Below are 16172 nucleotides of genomic sequence, written 5' to 3' on the forward strand. Positions count from 1 at the left end.
TCTCCTCCTCCTCCTCCTCCTTACCAGGCAGGTGCTATTTGGTCCAGAGACTCTAACAAGTACCCAAATCAATCTTGGTTCAGAAAAGGTTTGGACCAATCTGGCTCCATCCCCAAATCTTCAGGAGATTCCCAATTTGTGTTGGAAGTTATACCCTCTTGCCTCCACCTGCAGTAGAAGTTACACCAATGCTCACCAGAACACAGTATGTTTCCACCCTCTATGTATGTAGCTAGATGCCTTTAATATCAATTAATCTTCTGAAACGATACTGGCCTAGCACAGACAGAAGGACATAAATTCCCTGGGTCCTATTCCAGTCCTGACAAGATAATAAAAAACGTAATCACAGACAACAGTCCTTTTTTTCCAGCTCTCCTATTTATCACCTTCTCTTTTCTCACTTGTTCCAAAGTCAAGCTTTAAAAAATGGACAACTGGGGACGAGGAACCATGAGGAGAAACTGGAAGCTGTTGGTGTTTATTCTAACTCTGCCACTCCGTTATTTAATGAGCTCATGTTATCAATGATCGCTGTGCAAGAGCTGTTGCTGTACTGTTTTCTAAAGCACTCATTTCAAAAGCCCAAGCGGATGAATATATTGGGTAAGAACAAGAAGAAGAACTGGGATTTTGTACCTCACTTTTCACTACCCAAAGGAATCTCAAAGTAGCTTACAATCACCTTCCCTTCCTTTCCCCTCAATAGACAGCTTGTGAAGGAGTTAGGGATGAGAGAGCTCTGTAAAAACTGCACACAGCCCAAGGTCACCCTGCTGGCTGCATGGGGATGAGGAGTGGGGAATCAAACCCAGTTTTCTAGATTAGAGGTTGCTGCTGTTAACCACCACACCAAGAGAGCCAGCTTGGTGTAGTGGTTAGGAGCATGGACTTCTAGTCTGGCGAGCCGGGTTTGATTCCCCGCTCCCCCACATGCAGCCAGCTGGGTGACCTTGGGCTCACCATAGCACTGATAAAGGTTTTCTCACCAAGCAGGAATATCAGGTCTATCAGCCTCACCCACCTCACAGAATGTCTGTTGTGGGGAGAGAAAAGGGCAGGCGAATGGAAGCCATTTTGAGACTCCTTCAGGTAGAGAGAAGCAGCATATAAGGACCAACTTTTCTTCTTCTTCTTCTTCTTCCTTCTTCTTCTTCTTCATATTGGCTCTCAAGAAGAAGAGTTGGGGAGGGGGTTGTAATCCACTTTTTACTACCCGAAGAAGTCTCAACGTGGCTTACAGTCACCTACCCTTCCTTTCCCCATAACAGATACCTTGTAAGGTATGTAAGGCTGAGAGAGCTCTGTGAGAACCATGGGCAGCCCAAGGTCACCCAGCTGACTCCCTGTGGAGAAATGGGGGGAATCAAATGCCAAATTAAAGGCCACTGCTCTTAACTATGACACCGAGCTGACTCTGGTTACCACTGTTCACTACTAACCTGCTGACTTCCTTGAAAGGAAAGTGCCCGACTGGTGAGCTGAAAGCTTTTGCATACTAAGCATCTCCAGTTGACCGGCTCGCTCCACCTGAGGCAAGTGCCTGAAGAGCTCGCAGGCAGCAATCCCCAGGGAATCAGGGACAGCCCTGGACAGCCCAGGCCAGCCTGGTCTCATCAGACCTCAGAAGATAAACAGGGTCAGTCCTGTCTAGGATTTGGATGGGGGACCCCCAAGGAAGTCCAGGATTGCAAAGCAGAGGCAGACAATGGCAAACCCCCTCTAAACGTGTTGGGCTGCCACAACAGCTGTGACCAGATAGCAAAAGACAACATCTGGCCAAGTCCTCCCCCCCCCCTCTTTCTCCTTCCATACAGACACAGTATCTGTTGATCCACCAATGTCTTCACAGGAAAATGTCGCATTTCTTTTCAGCTCTTGAGCCAAAAGGGTTGCCTACCCTCACCCTGAGACAGGAAGCCCCTGGGACAGTGGTGCTTGGGGGGCAACAGCGGGATGGCTGCTGGAGATCTGGCCCCACTGATGGACCTCCTGATCGACCTTGGGTTTTGGCCCCTGGGTGGCAAAAAGTGTTGGACTGCAGACCATTAACATGACCCGTCATGGCTTCTCTTGTGTTCTTAAATCTTCGAGAATCTCTCCCCTTGCATGTATATTTAAAGTGCTGTCAAGTCTCAGCCCACATATGGGGACCTCCATAAATTTTCCAAGAGACATTTGGAGGTCGTTTGCCATTTCCTGCCTCTGCACAGAGATCCCAGTCTTCCTCAGTGGTCTTCTATCCAAGTACTAACCCAAGCCAATGCTGCTTAGCTTGTGACATCTGACCTAGAGCAGAGCTTCTTCCCCCCCACACACACCTCCACACATGCAAATTTAAGTATTCCCCCTGATATGCATTTATCATGGCATCTATCTGAGACAAGACCATAAAAACACCCTCCGGCTGGACACCGTCTAATTAGTAAACCCAGCTTCCATGCTGCAAACAGACGGATGAGACGGAGTCCTTTCCTCCCTTCTGAGGTATGCTTCAAAGGGAGACATGTCAAAATGCCCTTTTCTATTTTCAGGAATGGGAAGCTCTCGGCTCAAAGCTCCTTCTGCCATGAAAGTTGGTGAGCGATTCTGCCTCCAGTTCTCTCTCTCAATTTAAAGCACCTCTAGGGCTCCGAGGGCCCCCCTGGTCACCAGGTTGGGAGACCTGAAGATATAGGGATAGAGCAGGGGTAGACAAACTGCGGCCCTCCAGATGTCCATGGACTACAATTCCCAGGAGCCCCCTGCCAGCATTCGCTGGCAGGGGGGTCCTGGGAATTGTAGTCCATGGACATCTGGAGGGCCGCAGTTTGACTACCCCTGGGATAGAGCCTGGGGAGGACAGGGACCTCAGTGGGGTACAAGGCCTGAAAGTAGGGTTGAATGCTCCTGCACGCTTTGGCCGCTTCAGCAAGCACCGACACCTGAGGCGGCCAGCCCCGCGGCACAGAGAGGAGGGGTGGCAGCACGCGAGCCTGCATCCTCTGCCCCTGCGTGCGGGTGCCAATTCATGTGCTGCTGCCACCCCTCCCATCCGCACCATGGCACTGGCTGCCTTGGGCGTCGGTGCTAGCTTAAGTGCGCTGGAGCACTCAACCCTACCCGAGAGTCCATCCTCCAAAACAACCATTTTCTCTAGGGGCACTGATGTCTGTAGTCTGGAAAGCTCCTCCCCTGCCACAAATTTTGTTACTTTAGTCTTGAAGGTGCTCCTGGGCTCTGGCTCTTTTCTCCTGCTACAGACAGACTAACACGGTCACCCATCTTGATCACGCTGAAAAAGTAAGCAATGACTCAGGAAAGCTCCTCCTGCCACAAATTTTGTTAGTCTTTCATGTGTTCCTGGACTCTGGCTTTCTGTGCTCCGCCGGGTCTGTAAAATGGAGCTCTTCCGCTGGGCTTATGGCTGAGGCCATGGCACGGAAGATCATGGGTCCCTCCACGTGAGTTTACATTAGACCAACCCATCATCATCTGTGATGCCCCCATGATGTACCGTGAGGGGATTAGTTGTGGGGTGGGAAGATAGCTTTTTTCACCGCCAGTGTGTGTGTTATGTTTTAATGTTTTATGTGGGGTTTTATTCTGTAACCCGCCGCAAGATGGTTCACAGATATTGTTAGTTGTGCTTTGCGCCTCCCGATTTGTCAATCCGGGGGAAGGGGCCAATCGGTACCCTTCCTCATCCCGGACAGGGCCCGCCCTCGGGGCCCTTGCTGTTTTATTTTATCCGCTCTACAGGAGCGGTTAAAGATAATACTTATTCATTTATACCAGCACACCAAATTGTGCTCCTTTCATAAACAAACATGAAAACAGCAAATTTCAAAAATTTATCCTTATTTGGGGAAAGTGATTACAAGCACACTTCAGAGATTCACTGACTCGGTGCCCGAACTGTAGTCCCGAGGGCTCTGAGCTTTTTCTGTCTAAAAACATTCTTAGGATCAGTGGCAAGAGAAATTTGGTTCGGTTCTTTCATCTCCTTGTATACACAACTGTGAGAGATTACTCGCTACAGCCTTCCAAGAAGAATGGTAACCAGCGTGAAAGGGAGTGAGAGTTATTTCCATCCTATGAATCACCACCCGCTGAGAACAAGGAAGTTCACCTCAAAATCACCAAGGGCTCAAAAGAGGCACTTCAAAAGTATGGTTTCGCAATGCTTCTAACACCCTCAGAATCCCCTAGTTGAAGCTCCTGAGGTCTGTCTCTGCTCCAATCAGCAGTGCAGTAGAAATTTTAAAAAGTGGAATGTCACCAGTATGATAACATCACTTCCGGGGGAAACAAGGAAATGATGGTGCATAGCTCTAGAAATCACTATAAACTCTATGGTTTTACCATATGCTGGTGACATTCCACTTTTTAACATAGAGTGTCTTGTGATTCCTAGACCTGCCCGCTATCATTTTTCTGTGGAAGTGACAATGTCACATCCACAACGCTGTCCCTGAAGCCAACCCTCCAGCTGGTGGCCAGGATTGGCATGGCAGCTGTACTGCACATGAGACTAGTTAATAGACTTGCCCTGGCACCCGAAAGGCAGTCTTACAGCATTTTCCACAATGAAATGCCAACCCAAAGAAGAAGCATCTGAGCAATCCAAGTGACTCATACCAATATTGCTTCTTAGGCCCAATATTTAGAAGAAACCAGTTTTGGCTTGTAAATAAGCTGGGGTAAAGAAAACGACCCACTGAGTTACTTTAGTTAAATAATTATACCTCATTTGTCTCTTCAAAGGGATCTGAAGCAATTCACATCATCAAAGATAATACAATGTAAACAAAACAGAAACCATAGAACTTGAGATGGCTAGGATTCCACTACTACTTCTTCCAGAAGCACTGACTGAGAGTCACAGGCAAAGGGCCAAAAGGACTCTCAGATCCAGTCCTTCACCTGACAACTCTGGCCATCTCCTGCCCTTATACCTGTAACCAGGTATACCTCCCACTCTCCAAAAAATGATTTGGTTCAGCCAATCGGAGCAAAGTCAATGTATGATGTGTGGTGGCACCGCAAGAGGCTGGGATAAAATATACAGAGCTCTTATCTCCTTGCTTAAGGCAACTGAAAAACTTTCCACGTGAAAATAAATTAGGAAAGGAGTTATTAAATTTCTTTTAACTGGCATCTTTGGCACGACTATGTTGTTAGTGCAAGGCTATGTTTTCCAAGCTGGAGATTACAGTCGGGTTACTGCATTATTCAGGTTCTTGAAGAACCCCACAAATCTAGGTGGACAGGATAAGTGAGACAGACTTCATAATCGAGCATTGCAAGTGTTATTTAAAGAAACACAAAGAAACTATTTATCCTTATCCATTGTTGTTCCTCTGTATATTTATGAAACAGCCTAAGGGGTGGGACGTGTCCGGCTATCCAAGTTAGAATAGAGCCAATCAGGGTGCAGCCAGCTTTGTCCTGATTGGCCCTGCCCCTGCAACTCCCGCCCTCTGTCCCTAGACTCTAGCCTCTTTGCTCTCAGACGCCTCAGTTCCTGGAGCCAGCAGCAGGTAAGGGGAGAGTGGTGGAGGGCTTGCTAACGGGGGCCTCTTGGCCTGCTAGGCTGGCCTTGCTAATGAGGGCCTCCCAGCCTGCTAGGCTGGGCCTGCTAAGGAGCTCTGTCTCAGCCCTGCTAACAAGCTGCCCAGCCCCCGCCCGCCCCACTCTGGCTGCGAGCTGTGGCCCAAAGCCACCTTAAGCTGCCTGGCTGGGGGCCAGGGGAGGTTCCTTTCTTAGGAACGGGCTTTGAAGCTAGTTGATTTATATTTTGACTTGTATACCGCCCCTCTCCAGAAGCCTCGGGAAGTCTCACATCAATAGGATTAAACAACCAGTACAAATTTAAAACACATAAAAAATTAATTTTGGGGCTCAGTGGGGACAGAAATTTGAGTCCCCAAAAGAACTGCTGTCCAGAGATTGGTGGCTTGCAGTGATTGACAAGCCGAGGAGCGGGGGCGGGGGTGGGAGAAGTTTGGGTTGCTCTCACTTGCTGCCTCCTCGTGAGGCAAAAACCCACAATGAGGCAGCAGGAAAACACGAGAGGGGTCTCCCATCAGGAATCTTGTAATGGGTGGCTTACAACCGCAGATTTGCAAGCAGGAGGCAGCGTGAGTTTTATGCCTCTGTGCAGAATCGGTCCTAGAATGTTAAAAAGTATCCTGCACGCATGAAGCTCCAGGAAGAAGGTCAAGCTGGGACCCATGTCTAGACATCCAGCAGTCTGTGAAGAGGCAACTGTTTTTTACATGTAGAGGCATTCAAAGCATGGGGTGGTCTAACTGGCATTCTCCACCTTGGAAGGGAGACTTCACATTCTTTTTTTCTGAATGTGCAGACTGGCGTCAAGACTTGGAATTTAGCATAAGCATGACGAGAACAAGAAGAGATTCCAGCCTCTCTGCAAACAGCAGATGTGTTCTCCACCAAAGGGGAACTTTAGGAGTGGATCACGAGCTTCTTGCTCACCACCTTGCTGAGGGGGATAAATAGTCACGCAGATGCCCAATCCCAGATTGCAGGGCACAGTTCTGTTTCCCCACATTCATATCATTAATCAGAAAATAAATAAAACTGCAGTCCTGTAAATCAAAACATAATTAAAATAAAGATACATAGCATTCACATGACGCCTGTCATTTCTAAAAGAGTTTGGTAAGTCTGTGGGTTATCTTGTTGACCTCCAGCTCAAGGTGGATGCAGTTTTCTCTGAAAGCATCTCTGCACCAATGGCATCCCACAGCTGATTTCCTTCCCCCCTCCCCTCCCCAAATTTCTGGTTTGTCTCATTTCCAAGCTGTCAGCAAGGAAGGAAGTGGAGGCGAGAATCATAAGTCTAAATTAATTCACAGAGCAAGGAGGAGTCTCTAATTAGAGAAACAGTCAATTTACAGTTTTTAACCCATGGGGGGGGCGAGAACATTTTAATTAACCAGACCGAACATCATTTAAATTACTCTGCAAGTGAAATGTGGCTGCGACAGATCTAGCTTATCCTAACCATGGGCTTTGTCACACAGCTGTGCCGAAAGACAAGCAGCCGTACATTCGCAGGCCCATGAACTCAGACGGACAAAGTCCCTGGTTAGAGTGGGGATCCCTGCTTCCACTGACACGCTGAACTTATACCTTTTTTAAACTGCAATTTTTATCAACCTTAACACGACCTTCAGGCAGAAAGAAATGAATTGATTATGCCTGCCCTGTTCTCACTTTAAGCCTTTAGACCAGGGGTAGTCAAACTGCGGCCTTGCAGATGCCCATGGACTACAATTCCCATGAGCCCCTGCCAGCATTCGCTGTTTTCACACACCCACACACCGCATATTTCAGTTAGTCTAAAGCAGGGGTAGTCAAATTGCGGCCCTCCAGATGTCCATGGACTACAATTCCCAGGAGCCCCCTGCCAGCATTCGCTGGCAGGGGGCTCATGGGAATTGTAGTCCATGGACATCTGCAAGGCCGCAATTTGACTACCCCTGCTTTAGACTAACTGAAATATGCGGAGGGCCGCCTATTAAGATTTTCACTGGAGGACAGGATAAAGGCAACCTCTTAGGAAGTTGCAGCATTTTGCTTTTTAGCATCTAGGAAACAGAAAGCCTTGTTCAAACATTATTTTGCCATATTGTTATATCTTATCATGCCCATTGTCTTTTTTATCTGTTCTGTGTTAATGATCAAATGTATTTTGTGCACTGGTTTCTAACCATATTAATAAATCTGTGTGTGCAATTACATTATACCCTCATCATCACACCACTACCGTTTTTTTGTTTTTTTAACTATATGATATTGGACAGCTCTAGGAATCGCTAGAAACTCTGTGATAAAAACCCATAGAGCGTCCTAGAGCGACCCTTGTTTTATGGATTTTTTACTAGAAGTAACATGATGCCAGCATCATGCCCCTACCATGTGCCCACCCACTTACAACCTAGCACATATTTGTTAAGATAGTCAGATAATCGGGGGGCGTTTGTATCTGCTGCATTTATTTCTTATTGTATTTATATGCTGCCCTTCCCTCTGCGCATTCACTTCCTACAATTGTACCCTCTGTGTTTAACGGCCAGAGTAGACAGCCCAGAAAGGGATTTTCCCAATTCACACTGTAAAAGGCAGTTGCAAAGTACACTGAAAGCAGATTGAAATCCCATTATTCAGTGGATGTGTGAAAACAGCCTTTAGCACAGTCAGGGAGCCTACACTAAATCTTGTGCATTTCCTCCTTGTCATGCTGTTCAACCGCTGCCCATGCTTTTGCAAACTGAAAGAACCGCCACTTTTTAAAACTAGTTGCTAATTCTTGGGGGAAGGGGAGTAAACCAGATCACAAGTTGGAGTTGTGGGAAGATATGCGTGAGGCAGCCTCTCTTTGTACCAAGCATGCCCATTCTGGCGGGAAAACAGGAGCACGGGAAACAAGGAAAGTGACTCAGACTCTGTTCAGTTGCTTCAGATCAATATGGCTGCCCATCTGAATCTGACAGAATTGTCCTGAAAGTCTGAAGTTCTAGAAAAGTTCCAGAAAAAGTACTTATTGGGGTTTCATGTGGACAATACAAAGTAGCTCTAATGCAGGGGTAGTCAAACTGCGGCCCTCCAGATGTCCATAGACTACAATTCCCAGGAGCCCCTGCCAGCGAATACTGGCAGGGGCTCCTGGGAATTGTAGTCCATGGACATCTGGAGGGCCGCAGTTTGACTACCCCTGCTCTAATGAAACAGGACAGTGGGAGAAGAAACAGTAATGAATTTTGTGTAAATACAATTAGCCCAGTGGGTTGTTCATCAATCGCCTGACAGACCACATTGCATGTAGAAATTAAGCCCATAGACACACAGCATGCCTGCATATTTCATACTGCGGGGAAATCACTGGCTACCGCACGTATTTATTACTCAGATTCACAGGAACGATTAAAGAAGCCTACATCTGTTGACAAAAAAACTCTGGGAAACGGATGTGCAGTTGTCATGACAATCTCAGTACATTAATGCGTATCATGTGTTTCCCACCCAGTGTATAAACTGCAAAGCAGTATGGAAAACACAAACAAAGATACCTGGAATCTCAAGGCACAAACAGCATACTCAATAGAACCTGATTTCCACATTTAACATATAAGCAAGGGGTGGGCAAACTGTGGCCCTCCAGATGTCCATGGACTACAATGCTGGCAGGGGATCATGGGACGTGGTCCATGGACATCTGGAGGGCCACAGTTTGCCCACCCCTGATATAAGCTCCGCAATGGCAGAACAATTATAACTGCCAGGATCAGAGTATAACTCATCTAGATATACACCAGACCATGTTGCCATATCATCTGTGTAGAGTTACCAAGACTCATTTGGCAACCAGTGGGAAGCTGGGTGGGGCACAAACATGGGGGTGTCTACCATCAATGGTGTGATGTCACTTCTGGAAAAAACTTGGAAATGACGTCATGCCTCTCTAGAAATCAGTCAGGGGGCTCCACAGTGAATTCCACATGTCTAGCACCTGAAGGAACAGCTAAACAGTTAATGAACTCAAGCAAACCCAAAGGTTCGTGAACAATGGGGAGGTGTCTGTGAAAGTACGGGGGTCAGGGTCTGTGATTTCCCCCTGACCTGTGACCACCCACAAATCCAACCAACTTCCATTTTCCAGGTTCATGCCCACCTCTAGTGCAAAGATTTCCTTCTTTTCCTGCAGCAGCCTGAAATACCCTCACCTTCATTAAACCACACTGTAGTTACAACTGTGATCTTTTATAACACCCACCAAAGTGTTATAAGTCAATCTGGTCTCCTCTTAGGGCCATTTCGCACGGCTTCAAAATAGCACAATGGTTGCTAATTGAAAACGCTACTAATTTGCCTTAACGCACGACGTCGCAGACAATCTGCAACACTCCTGAAACCAATCAGCAAAAAGTGCTTCGTTGTAGCGCTTTCAGGGGAATCCAGAAAAGTGGATTCACCCTCCGGATAGCGATACACTCCTGCAACCAATCTGCAACACTAGCGCTAAAGACCTGTGCGTTACCATTGTTGCAGGTTCTTCAAAGTCCCTCCTCCTGAGCCTGTCCTCCAAACTTCCGGCGAAGCGATCGCCATTTTTTTTTCTCCGAGCGAGCGGGGATAAACGCACCAGCGAGCCTCTTTCTGTTTAGAGGCTTCCCTGGCTTCAGTCCTTCACCTTTAGTCACTAAGCACAAACCACATAAAAGCCCGTTTGCTGAAATAAAGTCCCTTTATTTTTTACACATTAATTCAGCTGAAAATCGGGCCCGTGAGAGGGGGGGGGATTTTTTTTTTATCACTCGAGGCAGCGTGCCAACGATCATACAATCAAACGACAGCTCACATTAGGCAGCTGGATGGGTCTCTCCGTTGCAACGAATCTACCTAGATTCGTTGCTATGGGTCTGTTTTTTTTTTTTTAAAAACCTTTCTTAAAGGGAAAGGGGCTGTTTGGGAGCATGCTAACGGCTGCCTATTGGCTGCTTGACGGCCAGGGGCGGGACGAGCTTGGCAATAGCGCTTCCTTTCTAGCGATTTCTGCCGAGACCGGAAGCCTGTGGGAAACGCTAAAAAACGCAACTGATTCCACTACAAAGGCAGGTATGCATAACGACGAATTCCACTATTTTAAATGGCGATTTTTCATTCCGCAAACAATTTGCAACAAAGATCCCCGTGCGAAAAGGCCCTTAGAATCCAGGCTGCCATGCTTTTCTCCTCAGAAAAACCCCGCCTTGTTTTAGTTTTGCTTTGGGAGGACAGCTTTCTTAGAGGGCAAGCACGTATGCTAGTTTTGTCTACCCTTTAACTCCCTTCTTAAAGATGCTCACTATCGTCAGAAATGTTCTTGCTTGATCTCAACTGTCATCTTGCGTCATAAAATCTGACAGTTTGTAAACGTCTGATGGGGCTTTATTTTCATAGCTTTGTGTTTCAACACTGGCTGGTGTTAAAGTTTTTTGACAGCTTAGGAAGAAGATCAGAAAGCAGACGAAGTATTTCGAGTCAGGGAGCCCAATGTTACTCCCCAGCTGTCAAGGAGACAGCCTACCGTGGACACTGGCCTCCCTCCCTGCGACCCACCCTGGGAGGTAGCGTGCCCTTGGGACTAGATGGCAACAGGCACTGAAAGTGAGTTCAAACCAACATGAAATTCTGTCCCACCTCCCCTGAAGGGGGACAGAAGAAAGATGGGGAATTAGGATCTTATGCAGAATTTTGAGACGTGGGGAAAACACACAGCTTGAAGGCCTGGTTTTTCACCCACGTAGAGCTAAAAGCAAGCTTGGATGGGCTACTCTAATGACCTGGGTGGCCCAAGGTAGCCTGATTCATCTGATCTCAGAAGCTAAGCAAGTTCAATCAAAGTTCATATGTGGGTAGGGGGCTACCAAGAAATTTAGGGTTGCTATTAAGGGTGTGCAATAGGCCAATCCAAGCCGGGGGAGGGGAGTATTAATTCAGGTGGATATTTTAAATTATTTATTTATTGCTGTTTTTCTGGCCACCAAAACGGTCAAGCCAAACAAATCCCAAAAATTTTCAGAATTTTTTGGGACCAACAGACAGAGAAATTTAAGGCACTTGAAGGAATCGAGATCCCTCTGTTGTCTTTAGACTCCGTTCACTGCAAGCCACACTCACAACTGCCATTTTGTGGTTGAGCTTGGAATAAAGTCTTAGTCTGAGACATTTAAATGGATTGAGATTTTTAAATCCTGTGAAGTCAATCCTGATTCCGAGGCATTTAAAGGGATGTAAGGCACAAAGAACAGAGAGCATCACTGCCTCAGACACAGGAACATAACAGAAGCCATGTTGGATCAGGCCATTGGCCCATCCAGTCCAGCACTGCATGTCATGCAGTGACCAAAACCCAAGTGCCCTCAGGAGGCCCAACAACAGGGCCAAAACTCCAGAAGCCTCTTCCCCATTGCCCTCCGAGCATGAAGAATACAGAACGTCACAGCCCCAGACATAAGAACATGAGAGAGGCCATGCTGGTTGGTTTTAAGGATGCAATCATTGTTCTGCCGTTCCAGACCAACACAGAGACCCACCTGACCCTTGCCATTATGGGTTGCCTTGATTTCTTCTTCTCTTTTGTCAAGTTTTATTTCTTTTAAAAATATCACAGGGAACAATAAAACTGACCCATAAAATCTGCCCCATGCAATAGCGGCCATCAAAGATGCAATAAAACTTACCCTGTTCTGTAATCCCTTCCTTTCCAGTAACAGCCCTCCTAGGAGACAGGATGAAAAGGAGTATGGATTTCTTTTTACATGCTCACAAACACCATTTCCAGCATGTCCTGAAGCTCTGAAAAATTGCACTCCTAAAACCAGCCCTGGAAGACAATGCAACTTGGTTGCACCTAAGGGATTCTGTTGACTATAAAGGGTTTTAAAACCATGAATAACCTCCAGCCTTCCTTAGGGCCTGCAAACTGTTCTTCCGCCAGGTCTACAGTTGAGGCTGGGGCAGTGGGGAAAGATCAATGGGGCCCCCCTGGTGTTAAACTGCAACTCTGATTACTTCGTCTCTCCTGCCTCCTCCCTCTAGAGCAGTGGTCCCCAACCTTTTTATCACCGGGGACTGGTCAACGCTTGACAATTTTACTGAGGTCCTGAGGAGGGGTAGTCTTTTGCCGAGGGACGTCGCCACCGCCATAATGGCTCCACTGGCTTTCCCGCCGGTGCCCCTGACTTCCCATCGCCCACTGGGGGGCGCTCTCAGCAGCAGCTGCGCAGTGCCACACTGAGGGGGAGCCCCAGCCATGGCGGCCGCTGGAGAGCACCAAAGGTGAGCCGGTGGCAGAGTGGCAGGGCAGCCCCCGAGGCAGCAGCCAGAAGGAGGACGAGGCGGAGTGCGGCCCGGTACCGACTGATCCACGGACTGGTACTGGTCCCCGAACTGGGGGTTGGGGACCACTGCTCTAGAGGTAGGGGTAGGGGTTGGGGATAGCCCCATGTTGTTGGGTTGTTTATTGTATTTGTATTTTTGTCCATTTTAATAGGGTTTTAATGCGGGTTTTAACTGGACATCTGTAACCCACCACCTGCTTTCGAATGGCTGGTAATAAATTAAATAACAACAACAACAACAACTGAGCCAGGAGGGAAGGCAGCTGGGCACTCTCAGAAGCTAAGCAAGATCAACCCTGATTGGACAGGGGGTGGAGGGACCACCAAGGGCAGCTCTGCATGGGAAGTCACTGGCCAACCACCTCTGCCTCTCCCCTCCCTCAGAAGCCCCTTCCTGTGGTCACTGTGAGACAGCCAGGACTTGATGGCACTTGACATACACACAGAACTTCAACTGGATCAGGCCCTATTTAGCATATGGCGTTCTTTTAAAAATACAGAATTATAATTAAATACTTTTCCAACGTGAAAAAACAAAAAAACCTACCAGACATGCAATTTATGAGTTACTCATGAATTCCGTATCTTAAAGCTCCCTGTTTCTTGGCAAGAGAACCCTACTCTAAGTTTATGATCACTTAGACAAATGGCCTGTTTACCATAGCAGGATATACAAGAGCTTCTTAGTAATTTCACTTTAATTAACTAACAATTTTATTTCAATGCCTGAGTTCTGTAGAATTCTGCTTTTGTGCTCTGCTTAGTAATGGGATTCTTCCCGTTTTGGTTTAACGTTACTAATTAGGTAGTGGTTGAAAGCCATTTTATAATAGGATGTTTTTGAAGTTTGATAATCCTGGTTGGAAAGTGATATCCAACTGAGAGGTAAATTCCCCCCAGGACTTGGCAACAGGAACTATGACGATTATCAACAGAAAGAAAATTATGCCTCTTGATTGGTTCATTTCACCCTGAACACATGATGCTGCCTTATGTTGAATTACGTAGATCAGGGGTAGTCAAACAGCGGCCCTCCAGATGTCCATGGACTACAATTCCCATGAGCCCCTGCCAGCGAACGCCAAAAGGTCCTATTTAAAGGAAAAGAATGCCATAACAGTCAATGAGCAAGTAAAAAAAAAAGACTTGCACCCTCCCCCTGCAACAGCTTCTTCTGCCTGTGTTCTAACCACATCTCTTTAAGGCAATGGCAATTTGTACAGCTTGGTATAGTGGTTAAGAGCAAAAGCTTCTAATGTGGTAAGCAGGATTTGATTCCCTGCTTCTCCACATGCTGGGTGACCCTGGGCCAGTCAGAGTCCTGTTAGAAGCTGTTCTCACAGAGTAGTTTCTCTCAGAACTCTCTCAGCCTATCTCACAGGCTGTCCGATTTGGGGAGAGGAAGGGATCGTAAGCCACTCCTGCACCCCCCCCCTTCCCGAAAGCACACAGAGGTTACCCCAGCCCCCCCACCTCATGCCTTCCAAGTTGAAAGAGGCCAGGACATCTTAAATTCCCTGCCGGAAACTCCATTCCCAGGTAGATGGGAGTCCAGTTTGGATCAGGAGTCCAGTTCATGAAAAGAGGGGCAGGTCTCCGTCAGGGTAAGTACCTCTTCCCCCCACACATGGAAATAATTGCAAGTCACACTGAGTGTTTGCGTGTGTGCATGCGCGTGCATAAAGGGCCATCCAGTCACAGCTGTCTTATGGCCACCCCCTAGTGGGGATTTCAAGGCAAAATACAGAGTAGGGTTGGGCGCTTTGGGCGCTTCCAAGATCTGAGGAGATTGGGCTGGCCTGGGCAATTGAGAATTCATTCTGCACATGTTGGATAATGCACTTCCAATCCACTTTAGAAACAGGTTTTCATATTTCACACGGGAAAATCCAGCTGTAAAAACACACTGAAAGTGCGTTATCCTACATGTGTGGATTGGGAGCAGGCCACGCACTGAGAGTTAAGAACCACCCCTGGGCTGTTTCCAGTGAGGAATACAGCGGGGAAAGAAAGCTGAAGCCCCATTCCGCCCCCCCAACAGGCAACATTTTTCCTATACAAATTGAGCCTGCAATACAATCACACACCAGTGGCTGGGCCCCAGCAGGAAATGAGTCACGCTCTCGGCACCACAGTATGACATCACTTCCAGGGAGAACACGGCTCTAGAAATCCGCTAAAACCTCCCAGGGAAACCACAGATTTCCTGGGGAGCTTGTCACGGCGATATGACGTTACCCTGTTCTGCCATCAGCTATTGTTTGCCCTATTTTTTTTCTCCAGTGGAGCAACAGAGAGTAATTGGGACGTGGTGGCTGCCAGCAGGAGAACTGGTCATTAAGTTCTGAGCACGGAACTGCAAGGCCATCCATGATTCAATGTTTTCGCAGCAGGCCCAGGCAGGAGCCAAGGATTTTGGTGATGCCTGGCTGGGTCCTGAACGGGTGGTCCCCTTGGAAGATGCAGCCCTAGAGGCTGCTCCACTCAGGACTTGCGTGGTGGTCTGTGCTTCATTTTGTTCATCGATCTCCTGACTTTCTTCAGTTTCATATCATTCCCTTCCCTTCCCTTTTATCCTCATAACACTCTGTAAGGGAGCTTAGGCTGGGTGTGTGACTGGCCCAGGGTCAGTCAACAGGCTACCACAGCAGCGTGGGTCTTCAAACCCGGAGCACCCAGTTCCTAGTCCAGCTTTGCATTTCCTGAACTTGCCGCAACCAACGCATTCCACACAAAAGGGAACAACCTTTACAGCAGACATAAAAGTACATTAACATTGTTAAGAAGGTGGCGCAAGGAGTGAGGCCCAGATCCTCGCTGACACGAAGAATGTACAACAGATGCCGATCCTGGCACGACTCCTTACTAACAAGGCATAGGTGGATTCAAATGAGTAGCCGTGTTGGTCTGAAGTAGCACGATAAAGTCAAAGTCCAGTAGCACCTTTAAGACCAAGAAAGATCTATTCAGGGCGTGAGCTTTCGAGTGCAAGCACTTCGTCAGATGTCCTTGCACTTGAAAGCTTATGCCCGGAATAAATTTTTCTTGGTCTTAAAGGTGCTACTGGACTCTGGTTTTATTAAGGAGCAGGTGAGTGTTTCAACTATTTCCACCCCGGGGACCAGTTTCTCAAAATGTACCTAATTTGTTCTGTCAACTGTGGCCCCTAAATATTTGCCACACTGTGCAACAAAACGGTCTCGGCACGCGCACCCACGCACTTGAAGGCACCCTGTGCGCTGTCCCTTGCGCTGTTGCCCTCTTGGGCCAAAATCTAGC

The 16172-nt window shown here is 47.5% G+C and overlaps 1 protein-coding gene and 1 long non-coding RNA gene across 3 annotated transcripts in view; one reads left to right on the forward strand and one right to left on the reverse strand.

Moving 5' to 3' along the window:
* PLCL1 (phospholipase C like 1 (inactive)) overlaps positions 1-16172 on the reverse strand; it is a 163018-nt gene that overhangs the window by 118971 nt on the left and 27875 nt on the right. The window lies entirely within an intron of this gene.
* Positions 9341-12876, forward strand: LOC143828606 (uncharacterized). Its single transcript, XR_013227758.1, has 3 exons — positions 9341-9565; positions 10998-11157; positions 12261-12876. It is a non-coding gene; the product is annotated as an uncharacterized LOC143828606 (long non-coding RNA).

The sequence above is a fragment of the Paroedura picta genome, chromosome 2, assembly GCF_049243985.1.
Source record: "Paroedura picta isolate Pp20150507F chromosome 2, Ppicta_v3.0, whole genome shotgun sequence".
Lineage (NCBI taxonomy): Eukaryota > Metazoa > Chordata > Lepidosauria > Squamata > Gekkonidae > Paroedura > Paroedura picta.